Below are 18,449 nucleotides of genomic sequence, written 5' to 3'. Positions count from 1 at the left end.
ACTGACATATAACATTACATCATAACATTGTAGGCATGTATACATAACAAACAAATCTGATGGTTATAAAAAAACTCAAGAGTAAGAGAAAAAAGTAATGCAGAAAAGCACTGAATGGAGCTGCTGCTTGGACCTAATCCAGGCCAATGATCGTATGTGTGTGTGTGTGGCATAGACTGGGAGAATTAAATGAATGCAGACAGGTGTGGGAATGCAGTGTGAGGTCTGGGGTCTGTGAACTGTGGCCACTTACTTTCACCATTGATCCCCTGACCACCTGTTATCGTCTTAAAATATATGTGCAAGTTTCCTCAACCTCTGGGATTTCCTGACTGGAAGCTGCCCATTTTCCACGAGCTGAAACGGTCAGTACCTCCATGTTATACAAACAACAGCTGGTTAGAAATAAAGCAGAAATTGTGTGAGGTGCAGGCTCGGCTTGCAGTCAACGGTGCAAAAGAAGCCACCCAGAAAGAGCCTGGCCAATTCGCAATGTAAAACTGAACAACAAAATCGGCTTTTCTCGATTAGAATTTTTCTTGTCTCTTATATTGAGAACGCTGTCGCCACTGCTGCTCTGAACTTTTCATCTGCCGTTCTTCCTTAGCTCCAAATATCCTAACTCCATATTCTTGGTCCTTCTTACAACTGCCACTGCGTTAACATTAAGACTCTAACCCATTCTATCCAGGACCTCAAAACCATGGAACTCTTCAACTTTCTCATGCTTTCCTTCTTTCAACAATCCAAGGCTTTTCAATCCAAGCATGGCATCACCGAATCACTACTTTCCCATTCTGTTCAACCCCAATCCCTGTGTGCTTTTTTTAAAATAAAGCCAAACTCTAAGCCATATTACTGCATTCAAATGGAAGTCCTATACAGGTTGAACCTCTCTTATCCGGGACTCCCTTATCCAGCACCACCCCTCTTCCGGGACCATTCCTGGCTGCCGGGTGGCGCATGCGCAGAACGTGACCGTCAAAATCCTACTCACCGATATAATCTTTCTCCTCAATCGGCTGCTTCCTACTCGTCGGCCTGCTGGAACTCCAGCAGTCACAGTCCTCGGGCTGGCCGCTGCTCCCCACAGCACTCCCTCCAGGGGGTCAGGCCGACGATTCTTGGCCCCCGGCTCTTCGGGGCCTGCCAGTTCTTTAGGGCCCCCTGTACACTGATTGGCTGGACCAACAGTCAGTCAGCCAGCCAGCCAGCCAATCGGCACACACTCCTACTTACCCCAGCAACAGCACTTAAAGGCACAGTCCACCGAAACACCTGACCTCCCCTCATCCGGCAAAAATCCCTCAGTCAAGGCAGGTCAGGTCCCGAGGGTGCCGGATAAGGGGAGGTTCAACCTGTATTTGTAAACTGCCCAAGTCATGGCTCCCTTTCTAGATAACCTGGTTAAAGCAGCGAATAGCTGAACTATAATGAGAAGATCATCCCAGGTTTAATTCCCAATCTGTATGGAGTTAGCTTATCCTAGTGCAGGTGGTGGCAAGGTCCCTACAATTGATTTTAGCACCCTGAGCTTGGGGGGGGGGGGGGGAAGGGGGAAAGAGGGTGAGCAGTCATGCCACTCACAGTTGAATAGTGAAGCTCACTTCCCAGATTTACAAATGAGGAATTATTATTTGGCCAAGGTACTGGGGATAACAGGCACTCATGGAACCATACCCAAGCAAAGTCAAAGTCAATGCCTGGAGGACATGAAAAATTTGGCCCAAAAAATTAAACAGTTTCTCATTATAACCTTGCAGTTATTTTATCAAAGAAATTTACGGCACAGAAGGGGGCCATTTGGCCCATCGTGTCTGTGCCGGCCCAAAAAAAAGAGTCCAGCCTAATCCCACTTTCCAGTTCTTGGCACGGCACCTCAAGTAGACATCTAAGCACCCTTTAAATGCGATAACAGTTTCTGCCTCCACCACCCTTTCAGGCAGTGCGTTCCAGACCCACACCACCCTCTGGGTGAAAAATATTTTCCCCTCTAATCCTTCTACCAATTACTTTAAATCTATGTCCCCTGGTTATTGATCTCTCTATCAAGGGAAATAGGTCATAGAAATAGGTCTTTCTTATCCACTCTATCTAGGCCCCTCATAATTTTATACACCACAATTAAATCTCCCCTCAGTTCCAAAGAAAACAATCCCAGCCTATCCAATCTTTTCTCACAGCTAAAGTTCTCCAATCCTGGCAACATCCTCGTAAATCTCCTCTGTACCCTCTCTAGTGCAATCACATCCTTCCAGAACTGCATGAAGTACTCCAGCGGTGACCTAATCAATGTTTTAAACAGTTTAATCATTGCCCTCCTGCTCTTATATTCTAAGCCTCGACTAATAAAGGAAAGTATCCTATATGCCTTCGTAACCACCTTATCTACCTGTCCTGCTACCTTCAGGGATCTGTGGACATGCACTCCAAGGTCCCTCTGTTCCTCTACACTGCTCAGTATCCTACTATTTATTGCGTATTCCCTTGCGTTGTTAACCCTCCCCAAATGCATTACCTCACACTTCTCTGGATTTAATTCCATTTGCCACTTTTCTACCCATTTGACCAGTCCATTTATATCTTCCTGCAGTCTACAGCTTTCTTCCTCACTATCAACCACACGGCTAATTTTAGTATCATCTGCAAACTTCTCAATCATGCCCCCTACATTGAAGTCTAAACCATTGATATATACCCTGTACCACATAAAGCAAGGGACCCAGTACTGAGCCCTGTGGAACCACACTGGAAACAGCCTTCCAGTCACAGAAACACCGGTTGACCATTACCCCTTTGCTTTCTGGCACGGAGCCAATTTTGGATTGAAATCGCAATTTTCTCTTGGATGCCAGGGGCTTTCAATTTTCTGACCAGCCAGCCATGTGGGACCTCGTCAAAGGCCTTGCTAAAATCTATGTAGACTACATCAAATGCACTACACTCACCTGCACTCCTCGTTGAATTTTTTGAGAAGGCAATCAAGTTAGTCAGACACGACCTCCCCTGAACAAATCCTTGCTACTGTCCCTCAGAATTATTTTCAATAATTTGCATACCAAGGTACGGCTGACTGGTCTGTACTTACGCGGTCTATCCCTTTTTAAACAAAGGTACAACGTTAGCAGTCCTCCAATCCTCTGGCGCCACACTTGTAGCCAGAGAGGATTGGAAAATGATGGTCAGAGCCGCCGCTATTTCCTCCCTTGCTTCTCTTAACAGCCTGGGATACAATTCATCCAGGCCTGGCGATTTATCTACTTTCAAAGATGCTAAACCCCTTAATACTTCCTCTCTCACTATGTCTATCCATCAAACAGAGAGACAGACTATTATCTGAATGGTGACAGATTAGGAAAAGGGGAGGTGCAAAGAGACCTGGGTGTCATGGTAATCAGTCATTGAAGGTTGGCATGCAGGTGCAGCAGGCGGTTAAGAAAGCAAATGGCATGTTGGCCTTCATAGCGAGGGGATTTGAGTACAGGGGCAGGGAGGTGTTGCTACAGTTGTACAGGGCATTGGTGAGGCCACACCTGGAGTATTGTGTACAGTTTTGGTCTCCTAACCTGAGGAAGGACATTCTTGCTATTGAGGGAGTGCAGCGAAGGTTCACCAGACTGATTCCCGGGATGGCGGGACTGATCTATCAAGAAAGACTGGATCAACTGGGCTTGTATTCACTGGAGTTCAGAAGAATGAGAGGGGACCTCATAGAAACATTTAAAATTCTGACAGGGTTAGACAGGTTAGATGCAGGAAGAATGTTGGGGAAGTCCAGAACCAGAGGTCACAGTCTAAGGATAAGGGGTAAGCCATTTAGGACCGAGATGCGGAGGAACTTCTTCACCCAGAGAGTGGTGAATCTGTGGAATTCTCTACCACAGAAAGTTGTTGAGGCCAATTCACTAAATATATTCAAAAAGGAGTTAGATGAGGTCCTTACTACTAGGGGGATCAAGGGGTATGGCGAGAAAGCAGGAATGGGGTACTGAAGTTGAATGTTCAGCCATGAACTCATTGAATGTCGGTGCAGGCTAGAAGGGCCGAATGGCCTACTCCTGCACCTATTTTCTATGTTTCTATGTTTCTATTTCACACTTCCTCCTCATCTACAATCTCTGCATCGTCCCTTGCTTTTGTGAAGACAGATGCAAAGTATTCATTAAGAACCAAACCCAAGTCTTCCGCCTTCACTCTCAGGTTATCGTTTTGGTCTCTAAAAGGTCCTACCCTTTACTTTGTTATCTTCTTGCTCTTTATGTATTTATAAAACATTTGGGTTTTCCTTGATTTTATTGCAATATATTTTCGCCAATATTTTCTCATGCCCTCTCTTGGCTTCCCTAATTTCCTTTTTCATTTCACCCCTGCACTTTCTCTCCTCCTCGAGGCTCTCTGTAATATTGAGCTCTCTGTATCTGACAAAATCTTCCCTTTCTTTCCCTCATCCTACCCCGTATGCTCAACAACTTCCAGGGGGCTCTAGATTTGAGTCCCCCACCCTTTTTACATAAGAACATAAGAAATAGATAGAGGAGTAGGCCATGCGGCCCCTCGAGCCTGCTCCACCATTTAATACAATCATGGCTGATCCGATCATGGACTCGGGTCCACTTCCCTGCCCGCTCCCCATAACCCCTTATCGGTTAAGAAACTGTCTATTTCTGTCTTAAATTTATTCAATGTCCCAGCCTCCACAGTTCTCTGAGGCAGCAAATTCCACAGATTCACAGCCCTCATCTCAGTTTTAAATGGGCGGTCCCTTATTCTAAGATCATGCCCTCTAGTTCTAGTCTCCCCCACCAGTGGAAACATCCTCTCTGCATCCACCTCGTCAAGCCCCCTTATAATCTTATACGTTTCGATAAGATCACCTCTCATTCTTCTGACCACCTCCATTCTTTTGGGAACACATTTGTTCTGAACCCTCGATATCTCCTCCTTGAATCCCTCCCACTGCTTTGATGCTTACTTACCTTCAGGTACCCATTTCCAGTCCACTTTTGCTAAATGACATGTCAGCTTAGCAAAATTGGCCTTTCCCCAATTGATAATTTTTTACACCTGGTCTATCTTTGCCCTTTTCCATAACTACACTAAATCTAACTGAATTATGATCATGACCACCAAAATGCTCACCAACCGCTACCCCTTCCACCTGCCCAGCTTCATTTCCTAAAACTGTCCAGACCTGCCCCCTCTGCAAATTACTATTTAAATGGGGAGAGATTACAAAATGCTGCAGTACAGAGGGACCTGGGGGTCCTTGTGCATGAAACACAAAAAGTTAGTATGCAGGTACAGCAAGTAATCAGGAAGGCAAATGGAATGTTGGCCTTTATTGCAAGGGGGATTAGTATAAAAGCAGGACAGTCTTGCTACAACTGTACAGGATATTGGTGAGACCACACCTGGAGTACTGCATACAGTTTTGGTCTCTATTTAAGGAGGGATATACTTGCATAGGAGACAGTTCAGAGACGGTTCACTAGGTTGATTCCTGAAATGAAGGGGTTGACTTATGAAGAAAGGTTGAGTAGGTTGGGCCTATACTCATTGGCGTTTAGATGAATGAGAGGTGATCTTATTGAAACATAAGATACTAAGGGGGCTCGACAAGGTAGATGCAGAGAGGATGTTTCCACTCGTGGGGGAATCTAAAACTAGGGGGCATGGTTTAAGTATAAGGCGTTGCCCAATTAGAACTGAGATGAGGAGACAGTTCTTCTCAGAGGGTTGTAAATCTTGTGGAATTCTCTGCCCCAGAGAGCTGTGGAGGCTGGGTCATTGAATATATTTGAGAGAGAGATAGACAGATTTTTGAACGATAAGGGAGTCAAGAGTTATGAGGAGCGGGCAGGGAACTGGAGCCGAGTCCAGGATCAGATTAGCTATGATCTTATTGAATGGCGGAGCAGGCTCAAGGGGCCAAATGGTGTACTCCTGCTCCTATTTCTTATGGTCTCTCTTGTTGGGCTTGCTGCGTACTGGCTAATAAAGTTCTATTATTCTATGATTCTATGCATGCATTTTAAGAATTCTGTGCCTTCTATGCATTTTACATTATCCCAGTTATTAGGGTAGTTATCAACAGTAAGAGTTGCTTAGTTGGGTCATACCAGAAAAAAATAAAATGTTGGTTTTCACTGTACTTCCCATATACATGAGTTCAGTCTTTAGTACTCCTTAGATTACACAGAGAGTAACATATACTTGGGAATGACTTACAGGCTGGATTTTTTTTTTCCCCCACGAGATGTGGGTGGCACTGGCAAGGCCAGCATTTATTGCCCATCCCTAATTTCCCTCGAGAAGGTGAGCTAAGTTCTTAAACCGTTGTTCTTTTTGTAGCGGTTTGGTATAACTGAGTGGCTTGCTGGGCCATTTCAGAGGGCAGTTAAGAGTCAACCACATTGCTGTGGTTCTGGAGTCACATGTAGGGCCAGACTGGGTAAGGACGGCAGGTTTCCTTCGATGTTAGTGAAATAGATGGGGTTTTACGACAATCCGGTAGTTTCATAGTCACCATTACTGACATAGCCTCCCTGATAAAGTGCAATATCCCCACCGACACTGGGAGTCGCTGGCCAAAGACCGCCCTAAGTGGAGGAAGTGCATCCGGGAGGGCGCTGAGCACCTTGAGACTCATCACCGAGAGCATGCAGAAACCAAGTGCAGACAGCAGAAGGAGCGTGCGGCAAACCTGTCCCACCCACCTCTTCCCTCAACGACTATCTGTCCCACCTGTGACAGAGACTGTGGTTCCCATATTGGACTGTTCAGCCACCTTAGAGTGAAAGCAAGTCTTCCCTCGATGATGAGGGATGAGGGATGATGATTAGTAACACTAGCATTTTATACCAGATTTATTTAATTAACTGAATTTTAAATTCCCCAGCTGCCGTGGTGGCATTTGAACTTGTGTCTCTGGATCATTAGTCCAGGCTCTATATTACTAGTCCAGCAACGTAACCACTATGCCAACGTTCCCGGAATCTAATTGAGGAGCTCAAGTAGCAAAATAGATACCTGGGAACAATGTTCCCTGTAAAGAAAATTGCGGTAGCGTGCCCCCTTTAAGGGGCTGCATGCACAGCCCATTCAGAATGCCGCACATGTACCTGGAGCTACAGGGTGCTGCACAGCCTAAAGGGAACATTGTCTGGGAATGGAATACAAGCAAAACTGAGGTCAATGGGAATCACAGAAAACCCTCTGGTGGCTGAAGGCATGCCTGACACACAGGAATGTGGTTGTGGTCTTCAAGAGCCAATCCTCAGCCCCAGTAATCGTTGCAGGATATTCCTCAGGACAGTGTCCTCGGCCCAACCATCTTCATCTGCTTCAGCAACGATCTTCCATCTGTCTCAAGGGCTGTTCACTGACAATCCCACAGCATTCAACTCCATCTTCAACTCCTCCAGTAACAAAACAACCCATGCTGGCTTGCAGCAGGACTTGGACAACAGTCAGGCTTAGGCAGAGAAGTGTCGGATAATATTCGCACCACAGGAATGCCAGGCAATAATCACCTTCAACAAGTAAAATGCCCAACCACCTCACCCTCACCTTCAGAGTCCCTCACCAGCAACATCTAAGGAATTATGATCAACCATGATCATATTGAATGGTGGTGCAGGCTCGAAGGGCCGAATGGCCTACTCCTGCACCTATTTTCTATGTTTTATGAAACATATAAAATTCTGGATTGGACAGGTTAGATGCAGAAAGAATGTTCCCGATGTTAGGGAAGTCCAGAACCAGTGGCCACAGTCTAAGGATAAGGGGTAAGCCATTTAGGACCGAGATGAGGAAAAACTTCTTCACCCAGAAAATTGTGAACCTGTGGAATTCTCTACCACAGAAAGTTGTTGAGGCCAATTCGTTGGATATATTCAAGAGGGAATTAGATGTGGCCCTTACAGCTAAAGGGATCAAGGGGTATGGAGAGAAAGCAGGAAGTTGCATGATCATATTGAATGGTAGTGCGGGCTTGAAGGGCCGAATGGCCTACTCCTGCACCTATTTTCTATGTTTCTATGCATGTTACATTGATCAGATGCTGAATTCGAGCATTCATATTAACACCATGACTATAATAGCAGGGCAGAAGCGGTGACAAGTGGCTCACCTCCTGGTCCCTCAAAGCCTTTCCGCTATCTAAACAACTCAAGTAAGGAAGGTGACTAGATGGTAGTAGCTATTACATACACAAGGAATTTGACACCACTCAAGATAAAGTACAGGCAACTCTCGATTATCTGGGTCCCTCGGGGATCGGGCCATTCCGGGTAAACGATTTTGCCGCTCGGGCGAGAGCACGTAACTGAGCTGAAATTTGACGTTGATAGAACCAACCATGAAGACTTAGTTCGTGTTATCATGGCGTGAAGTTAATGACAATGGATTCATTTCGTCTCAAAATTATTTTATGTTAAGAGTTAAAAATGTTAAAACTTAGCTTGATTTTTGAAAAAGCGATCTTATATCTGCTTGTTTAAATGAATTCATTTTCTTCTTTATTAAATGTTGTGGATGATGAGCTTGCAGAACCTCGTGAGAAGTGAAATGAGAATTCTCCTCAAAGAAACCTGTGCTCGGGATTTAAGTGCGTTTGTATCGTGAGCACTGCTGACAATCTCCACGATTTCTTTGACAGCCTCTTCTGTATCAGCCCCAGCATAGAAACCTTCAAATTCGTCGTCTTCAGAAGCACTGTCTTCAATTATGACATTGGGCCACAACTTACGCCAACACCTCATCAGTGTTACGTTTTTTACTTCACTCCATGCCAGAGAGCATGCATAGATGGCATCTTTAATAGTGTATGGAAATCAGAGATTGATAGATCGTTATCAACCAATCTGCGCATGACGTTGTTCCTATAGTGACAATTAAAATTTTGTATGACACCCTGATCCATAGGTTGAATGAGCGAGGCCACATTGGGAGACAGATAGCATGCAAAGATGTTGCCACAACTGGACACTAATTTTGACTCATGCGGGTGTGCTCTGCAATTGTCCAGAAGCAGCACACACTTCCCATTAGGTTTGCCTATTTTCTTCATGTTTTCGAGCTTGGGGAACGAATTCTGTTGAGAACCATTCCATGAATATGTCCTTGTCCATCCACGCACTTCTCTGGGCCTTGTAGTTGACTGGTAAATGAGCAATTCCCTTCAAAACACATTTGCCAATCACTAACAGTGGAAGTCGGTGTTCACCAGAGGCATTGGCACAATTTAAGATTATTAACCTGTCCTTATTCATCTTAAAGCCTGCAGCTTCCTTCTCCCCTGCTACAGCCAATGTAGCAGTTGGCAAACACCTCCACAGTAAGCCAGTCTCATCGGCATTGTACAGTTGATCTGCGGTCAGTTTCATTTCCTGCACCATTCCAGCAAATGTTCTTGCATAATTCTGTCCGGCCTCATTGTCTGCCGATCTTTTCTCGTCTGACACATCCAGCTGCCGAATACCATGGCGCTGCTTAAATCGTGTGAGCCACCCCTCTGAGAAAATGCACTCTTCATCTGGATTCATTCTCGCCTTGAAGTCCTTGGCCTTTGCTGTAATCATTGGCCCTGAAATTGCCAAACCTTCAGACCGCTTCAAAGCAAACCGTTCATAAAGCACCTGGTCGAGTTTGTCAAGTTTCAGCTTTCGCAAATGCTTGCGGGCCATTACCTTCACGGGCGATTCAGAAGCATCAGTGAATCTTTCAAGATCTTTCTTTTGCTTCTTGATATCGTAAATTGTTGATGATCCAACTTCATATTCCTGCATCAAGTTACGCACACTTCTGCCAGCTTTATACTTTATCATTTCAAACTTCTGCTGGGTGTACAATACCTTTCGTTTCCTTTTAGCGCTTCCACAAGACATTTTAAATTGTGCGCCCAACTGTTTGAACTGCTCTCAATGCGTGTGGCAATTGCAGAGTGAGAAAGAAGTCCATGCCTGCTTCAATTTATGTCTGCTTGCTAGCTGAAGTGATTGAGATTTTCACGTGTGAAACAATTATTTAATGCCTGTGTTAGTTGCGAGGTGAGAAAGGAGTGCACGCCTGAGTCAATTTGTGTAATTGACACTTGAGCTGATCGAAATATTCACTTGTGCAACAGTTTTCAAAAGTGCCGCTGCAGCGGGTTCTCCTTTAGATCCGTGTACAGATAATCGAGAGTTGCCTGTTGTTCAGCCCATGCCATTGGACTCAATATCCACCCTTCCACCAACAGCATACTTTGGCTACAATATGTACGACCAATACGCTGGACTGCAGGAACTCAGATTTTACTTCAGCTATCCTCCCTATACCCAGATCCAAATTATCTGGGAGAACAAAGGTGGCGCCAGCACTGACCCCTGGATACACTACATCCAAACCTTCTGCAATCCAAATGGTTTCTTGTCCATCAACTTTCTTCCCCCGATACATTTCCCATTATACCATGGGGCCGAAATTCAGGTGCACCAGAAAGCTGGCGCACCCATGAGATTTAAACTGGTACTCACCGCTGGAACTCTTGGTGCGGTGAGTAGATCCATTTTCAGGACTGTCAATTTTTTTTTAAAGTCCTAAAGGAAATGGATCATAATGGGAGCGGGCCTTAGACTCAAAGCCAGGCCTGACTGGGTGAAGATAGGTCGGTGGGGCCGTCCACCGTTGTCAATCAACATGTGGACGTCACAGCGCGTGTACGTCACCACGCTCTCGCCCCTCCGTTAAAGGGGAGAGATTCAATCATTTTTTAAACTTTGGCCACTGGGCCACCAGGGAGGGTTTCAGCCAGGCCTGTGACCTGGCACCCAAGAGGAGGTGCCAGGCTGCCCGTTGGCAGCCCAGCCGAACCCAGGGGCAGTATTTTGTCAGCCGATCAGCAAGTCGGCCAGCAAAATTTTTTGCATTGCAGTCGCGGCAGTGGGCCCTCCCCTTTAAGGATGAAAGTACTGCCGGGCCGCACTCAGTCTGCAGAGGGTGCACCGGCAGAAAAACCTTCTGGGGGCACCGCGTGGCGGGGGAAATCGCTGGATTGAGTTGAAAATGTATAGGCAAGTATTTATTTTATTTAATTTGGAGGTGCATCTACTTGGGCGGGATGGGAGTCCAGGCCGAAAAATCCCCAACCTGAATTTAAAGTCGGGTCAGCTTGTTGACCCCAGAGCAGCGGCCATTCGGTTTTTAGGAATGGCCGCCGCAAAGGGGCATTAACAGGTCTGAGACCCTGAATTTCGGTCTCCATATGTCTGAAATTTTGTAACAAGCCTTCCGCGACATCTGCTGAGCATTTGTACATCTACTGCATTCTATTTATCGAAACAATTGAATATTTCTTCAAAAACTAAAATTTGTCAGCAAGACTGCCTGCTACATAAAGAAATAAAAGGAAATATACAAGAGGGAGAACACAGAAAAACAGAGAAAAGGAAGAGGAGAGTGAAACGAGGATAGCAAAGAATAGAACAGAATACATTCGTGCCATTTAACCATCCCTGGCCACACACGTGACTGATGCAACATAACTATGTCTACGCTTTACTCAAGAGACAACACCTCATTACTGAAAGTCCTGTAACTGGGAATCGTGCAGAGGTAAATGGGGCCGAAATTGGCACCTGCCCCAAATGGGGCACAACTTCCGTTTTTTTCATTTTTTCTCCGCCCCAACCCATGGGCGGAGGAATTCAGCTGAGTTAATTTTATTTTGCTCGGGGCGGAATTTGTACAGGCTGCGGGGTGAAAGTGCCCTTGCAGCAGGTTGGCCTCTCTGACCAGTCGTTAATGTGTCGCTGATGGCGTGCCACAACATCCCCCCCCCCCCCCCCCCCCCCGTCCCAGTGTTAGTATCTCTAACCACATCTTGTCCAGTGTTAGTATCTCTAACTAACCACATCTTGTCCAGTGTTAGTATCTCTAACTAACCACACCTTGTCCAGTGTTAGTATCTCTAACTATACCTGCTTAGTCTATCGGAAAATGTCATCTTTGCAGAACTGGAGGCGTTTTCTTTTCATCAAAGCTTAGCATCAAAACTGAATTCTGTGGAATGTAAAATGGGCACACAGTAGAATAATAAATACAGTAAAGGAATGCTTGTGTTTTTGTGCAGTCCCAGAGGCTTGGCGAGAGCAGCTCAGATTTGAGAAAAGAAAACAGGATCAGATTCCACAAGGTTCCTCTGAAAAAACATTTTGTGCCTAGAAAAGCAGAGATTTGCAGTGTAGAGAGGGACAGACAGAGACAGAAAAAAAGAGGGAAAAAAGAAAGAGAGAGAGAGACAGAGAGAGACAGAGAGATCCCATCAGAAGCCGAGTCAGGTAGCACTGACATAGTGAGGCCTACCAACTGTGTCTGGAAAACAGCTGTGGCCTACTCATGCTGGATCCAGCGAGGTTTTCCAATCCAGCCTCTCGAACATTCACAACTATTCTCACTTCAGTTCTCAGACGTGGCTCGCTCAGTTCTGTAAATCAGCCTGCCTGTTGTCAGACATGATGCTACTTTACTGATAATTATTGTACTCCTTTGAACCAGGGTAACATGTGGTCAGTGAGGGAATTACTGCCGCTGTTTTAAAAATGGAAAAGTATGAAAAGCCTGTGGTGCTGGTGAGCTTCTCAGGACTCCAGTCAGAACTAAAGGAATAAACAAATTAAATCCAGCCTTTGCTTTCTGCCTATATTCCATTTTTACTACGAGCCAATCCCACGGGGCGATGCTCGTGGTGAGTTGGAGAAGTCACTATTTTATAACAAAAGAGGTGTTTGTCCCAGTAATAGTCTGAGATTTTTGTTGTTACATTGGGGATTGAATTCCAAGTCCGTTCATTATTCTGTGAAAACCGTAAAATGAATGTCCTTTATCTTTTATATATTCCTTTACCTATTTATTTCATTTTTAACCCTTACCAGTGTTAAAGCTAAGAATACACAATAAGATGATATGCAAGATGTACCAGTAAAGGTTATAGATCTAGGTCCTGAAAATCAGCAATCTTTGTGGTGAATTTGGGGCAGGATACATTTACATTTTCTAACCATCTAACACAGATAATTAGAGGCTTTGTTTCCTTTCAAAATTCAACTCATTTCTTTTTTTTTTTTTAAAAAAGAACTCAAATTAAGATGAGAAAAGACACTCTATCTGGCCCTGAGTTTTTTCTCAGCATAACGTGTTTTATTAAATTTCTAGAGCGTTTATAATTGTAAATCAACAAAAGCTTCAACATGAATATAATTAGTACAATCTATTATTTTTGCTCTTGTCCACAGTCTGTTTAAAAAAAACTCAAAATAAATATTACCTGAATAACGTTTTTTGAAATAGATTTTGTTACAGACCGAGAGATAAGCAATAGGGGTGAATTTCTGTGGGGTTTCTCTGCTCATCTGCTATTACCTAGGCAGAAGAGCCATGGAAACCCTGGCAAAACAGCTTAAACACACACAAGTGGGAGAACCCCCATGGAAATTCAACCCCCCACCCCCCCCCATTCTGTCCCTTAAGCTACTTCTACATTCGGCAAAACTGTGCACAATGCACATACTCACACTGCATAACTTGCTAACAGTATCACTACTCTGGGCAAACACATCAAGCCCAGGGTTTTGAAAGAGGCTGCGGCCTTCAAGTAAAATCTCTAATGAAGATATTTTTAAAAATCAATGGATAATTTTATTGTGAAGTATTTAATATTTTGATTTCTTTGATATAGTTTAAAATCTTATTTTGTACATTAGAAACTATTGAGTGTTGCAGATGGTTTAACAACAAACAATGACTGTGAAATGTTCCTATGGAGTCTTTCCAATATAAATGTTTTTCATAAGCACTTTCATTGCTAACTGTTGATATAAAAAAGCATGGCTCAAAATCATGACACAGGAAGTATGGTTTATGAAAAGGAAACTGTAGATAGATAAGACAGATAAAGACAGATTTTCTGATGTGAAAATTTATCAGGTGTAAAATCAACCCTTAAAACCTGACTGTCTGGGCGAAAACAGGCCCCAACTGAGATCAGCTAACTCAGCACAGAACATGGAATTGACAGCTACAAGAAAGGTCTGACTGGAGCAAGAGTTATGGATTAGTGATGATTCAGTTCCAGTGATCCAGCACCTGCCTTCCTCTCCTCCACAGCTGATCACACTCCAGCCACGTGACATATTGCATGCTCTTCCTTCCAGTCCCCATCATCGTCATAGGTAGTCCCTCAAAATCGAGGAAGACTGGCTTCCACTCCAAAAGTGAGTTCTCAGGTGACTGAACAGTCCAATACAGGAATTACAGTCCCTGTCACAGGTGGGACAGACAGTGGTTGAGGGAAGGGGTGGGTGGGACAGGTTTGCCGCACGCTCCTTCCACTGCCTGCGCTTGGTTTCTGCATGCTCTAGGCGACGAGACTCGAGGTGCTCAGCGCCCTCCCGGATGCACTTCCTCCACTTAGGGTAGTCTTTGGCCAGGGATTCCCAGGTGCCAGTGGGGATGTTGCACTTTATCAGGGAAGCTTTGAGGGTGTCCTTGAAACGTTTCCTCTACCCACTTAGGGCTCGCTTGCCGTGTAGGAGTTCTGAGTAGAGCGCTTACTTTGGGAGTCTCGTGTCGGGCATGCGAACAATGTGGTCCGCCCAACGGAGCTGGTCAAATGTTGTCAGTGCTTCGATGCTGAGGATGTTGGTCTGATTTCCCCCCCTGCCCGCCCCCCCCTCCCTCTCCCCCCGTTGGCCTTGATGACCCCGTGACGCTCACAGCACTTGGCTACCATAGCCAGTGCCTGCAAAGAGACACTCGGTCACCCAACCGTTTGATGAGAATGACCAGGGGATCCAAGAGCTAATAAATCACAAGTGCAGGGCATTTTTGAACCTAAAACAACCAGCCAACTCGGGCAAAGCAGCATTAGACGGCTTAAGGCCGAGGTCCAATAAAAAATCCAGGTGACCTAAAGAATAGATGGTGGATGGAGAAAGCACAGGAGATTCAGCAGCTGGCCGACAGCCATGATGTGCGAGGATTCTTCACCGCAGTCAAGTCCACCTACGGCCCAAGCACCCAAAGCCCCACCCCACTGCTGACCAAGAACGGGGAGACACTCATCAAGGACACCGAGGCAGTCAGGACCCTCTGGAAGGAGTACTTCGAAGATCTCCTTAACCGAGACTCTGCTTTGACACGAGTGTCCTCGACTCCATCCCGCAGCATGCTACCCAATCCCTGTGGCAACACAACAACTGCACCGATAAGGCAGGAGTTGGTGCCAAGTTGCACAAATTCTATTTTTCCATCTAGACTCTGCAAAATGCAGGAAAAAAGAGAACTTGCATTTATATAGTGCCTTTCAGAACCTCAGGATGAATCAAGGCGCTTTATAACCAATTAAGTACTTTTGAAGTACAGACATTGTTGCAATGTAGGAAATGCGGCAGACAATCAGCACACAGCAAACACCGCACAAGCAGCAATGAGATAGTGATGGGATACTCTGTAGAAGATACAGCACAAGCTGAAATTATTGATGTTGGTCAAAGAAACGAAAGATTTAATTATCTGCATGCCTCAAAGTGTTCATCGACATAGCAAGAGCCACCGACAGCAAACACAGTCCTTCTGAACCACTCAAAAACAGAAAGCTGGTGAATGAACTCTGCGTCTACAACAGCATTTCTCAGCTGATTTTCGATAGGTCCCGAGAGTGTTCATTGGAGGCCTGGAATACAAGCACGTTCCCCCCCACCCCCCCACCCACTGACCTTCCCACACGGGCCGGCAATTATCAAGCTGATAAAATGGGGTAGGGATGTGAGCTCAGAGTTTACAAGTCTCGAATCGGGGCGTCACTGTGCTGATGGGCACTCAGAGCTTAAACTGCATGGGAGACTGATAACAGCCAGGCCACAGTCCCACATATTCAAAGCAGGTCAGTTAGTCAGTGTCTGAAACAGGTTAACTAAATCCTGACTGAAGGGGCTCCAGTTTGCATTATTCAGTTTCTCTCTTTCAGATGCTGATGTAATTTTTGTGAACTTGCAGAATTTTGTTTCCATATTGGATTTCCAGCATTAGAAGATTTTTATTTCCTACTCTGTGCTCTGCAATGCGGATGTCAAATGAAAGGGTTTGACAGTAATGACTATATTTATGGTGGTTAAAGACATGAGCTACAGATATTGGTCAATGGCGAAGAAGCTGTTGTAGTGTAACTGGGAGGCACATTGAGTACACTGGGACAATCACTCGGCTTCAAAATTGCCCAGTCAAGGCATGAGTAATCGCCAGAGCAGGAACCACGGACAGAAACCCACACTGCCAAATACCCCAAACCCAGCCACACTGCCAAATACCCCCACACCCAGCCACACTGCCAAATACCCCCACACCCAGCCACACTGCCAAATACCCCCACACCCAGCCACACTGCCAAATACCCAACACCCAGCCACACTGCCAAATACCCCCACACCCAAATACCCCCACACCCAAATACCCCCCCACACACCCAGCCATACTCCCAAATACCCCCACACCCCCAAATACCCACACCCAGAAGGCATTCCTTGCTTCACCCAGGTGCAAGTCTAGACAGCGAGTGCCAGCAGGCACACTGACAGTGACAAGCTTAATACACCCAAGCCTCGGCTGATGGCCACACACTCAATTTCCCAGTAGGTGTTATTAGACCATCATCAAGTGAAATGCTGCTCCTTAGCCCAAGGGAAATTGAGGCCAATTATAGCACCTATTTGCTATATTGCTGTCCTATTTCAGATCAGCTAGCAACAGAGACTGGGGATAGTAACTGGAGACATTTTGGTCTATATAGTTTGGCAGAACACCACACGATGCACCTATCTACTGAGTCATTAGGGCAACACTGAAAGACATCTCAACTTGTTGACAGGCATGTTATGCTGTGTGTGAAGTGTGCAACTATTCTCAGTTGTGCAAACAGACCAAAGGCATTTCTTTTTTTAATCTTCTGGTAAACAGCCAATGAAAGCAAAATCAGAAAATCCGATCGGCCCGATACTCACCGACCTCGAGTGTGCTGTGCCAATGTCAGCCCGCCATCTCACCGGCCAACAGAAAAGTCATCAGAATCCAGTCACTTGATCCTCTGCAATCGCTGGTGTGACGTGTGTGTTGAACTTGGCTCTCACTTAAAAGAATTAACCCAAGCAAAGCCTGCTACTCATTTAAATGTTACTGAGGGAATCTGTGATTTTGAACTGTGTGCAGATGAATCCACTCAGCATTGCAGAGTCAAACCGCACTTCCTCTTCCAAATCCCTAACCACATTCAGAAATAACGCTGGGCACAGCAGGAATGACTGTGGTTGCCTTTGAAATCTCAACCTCTGTCCTCCCCTCAAGAAAAAAATACTTGCATTTCTATATTGCATCACCACATCTCTCAAAGATCTCACAGCTTTTTACATATAATAAATTAGTTTCACTGTTATGTAGTCAAATATGTTCAGGACTCAGAATGAGCAGCCTTCAGCTTTTTTCATCCCAATTTTCCCTACTTTTCTCAATGTGCCACCTCTCATGTGCTCAGAAACTGATCGGTCACCAGTACCTTACCCAAGCTGACATTTGTCATGTGTTAGTGGAGACAGTGAGTGCGCTGCCAGGCTATTCAACCATGGGTTGAATCAGTGCCGAACATGACCCATCAGCATATACACATACACTTTCTAGTCGGAGTCACTGTATACAGTAATGTCGTAAAGCAGTGTGGAGGCCCTGGCCTACGTGAGAACACCAACGGCAGGTCGGGGCCATAAAAGGAGCAGCGTGGGGGCCCACCACTAGAAGATACAGCGCAAGCTGGTGCAGGAGGGCAACGGTAGCGAAGAGTGATGTCATCAAGGTCCAGGTCAGTGATTGGTGCGCGGGCAGGTACAGCAGGAGCGGCGAGAGACTTGAGGGAAGTGATCGGGGCCCAGGGGACTCGTAAGTTCGGGGCCAGGGGCCCAGAGGCAGCACGGGCCAGCCCACACTGCGATATGTGTGCGCACTAGGTCCGTGCAGCAGAGCTGGTCTCCAGTCGTCTTGGTTAACCCTTGTCACTGGACCAAGACCTCGCTCTGTTAAGCCCGTGTGGTGGCTGGTGTGCAACGGTCACCCCACGTTAAAAAAATCCACGCACAGGCATCTTCCACCCTTCAGGATGTAGTTCAGGTCCTTCATTGAAACACCTGTGAACTCATCCTTTTTTGGCGTGGAAGCAAGTCATCCTCGCTTCGAGGGACCGCCTATGATGATGATGATGATGATGATGGGGTTATGGTAGTGGACCAGTAACCCAGAAGTTGAGTGTTCAAATTTCACCATCAATACACCTGGCCATTTGTGGTTTACAGGTATTACCAAAGTGACATGAAAGCTGCTGGACTGCATTACCAAACTGGTTCGTAATCTTTTCCTGGGAAGACAATCGC

General features: G+C 45.6%; 1 protein-coding gene across 8 annotated transcripts in view; it reads right to left on the bottom strand.

Annotated features, from left to right (window-relative positions):
- The window catches only part of rab3il1 (RAB3A interacting protein (rabin3)-like 1), a 234,037-nt gene that overhangs the window by 71,331 nt on the left and 144,257 nt on the right, over nucleotides 1-18,449 (bottom strand). Inside the window, exon 1 of one of the 8 annotated variants that reach the window (XM_070899831.1) lies at nucleotides 998-1,097. The exons of the other annotated variants lie outside the window; for them this stretch is intronic. The gene's annotated coding sequence lies outside the window, so the exon portion shown is untranslated. Of the gene's footprint in view, nucleotides 1-997; nucleotides 1,098-18,449 lie in introns of those variants that run through there. 8 annotated transcript variants of the gene reach the window in all.

Source organism: Pristiophorus japonicus, chromosome 14 (assembly GCF_044704955.1).
Source record: "Pristiophorus japonicus isolate sPriJap1 chromosome 14, sPriJap1.hap1, whole genome shotgun sequence".
Lineage (NCBI taxonomy): Eukaryota > Metazoa > Chordata > Chondrichthyes > Pristiophoridae > Pristiophorus > Pristiophorus japonicus.
This window is presented reverse-complemented; position numbering and strand designations above follow the sequence as displayed.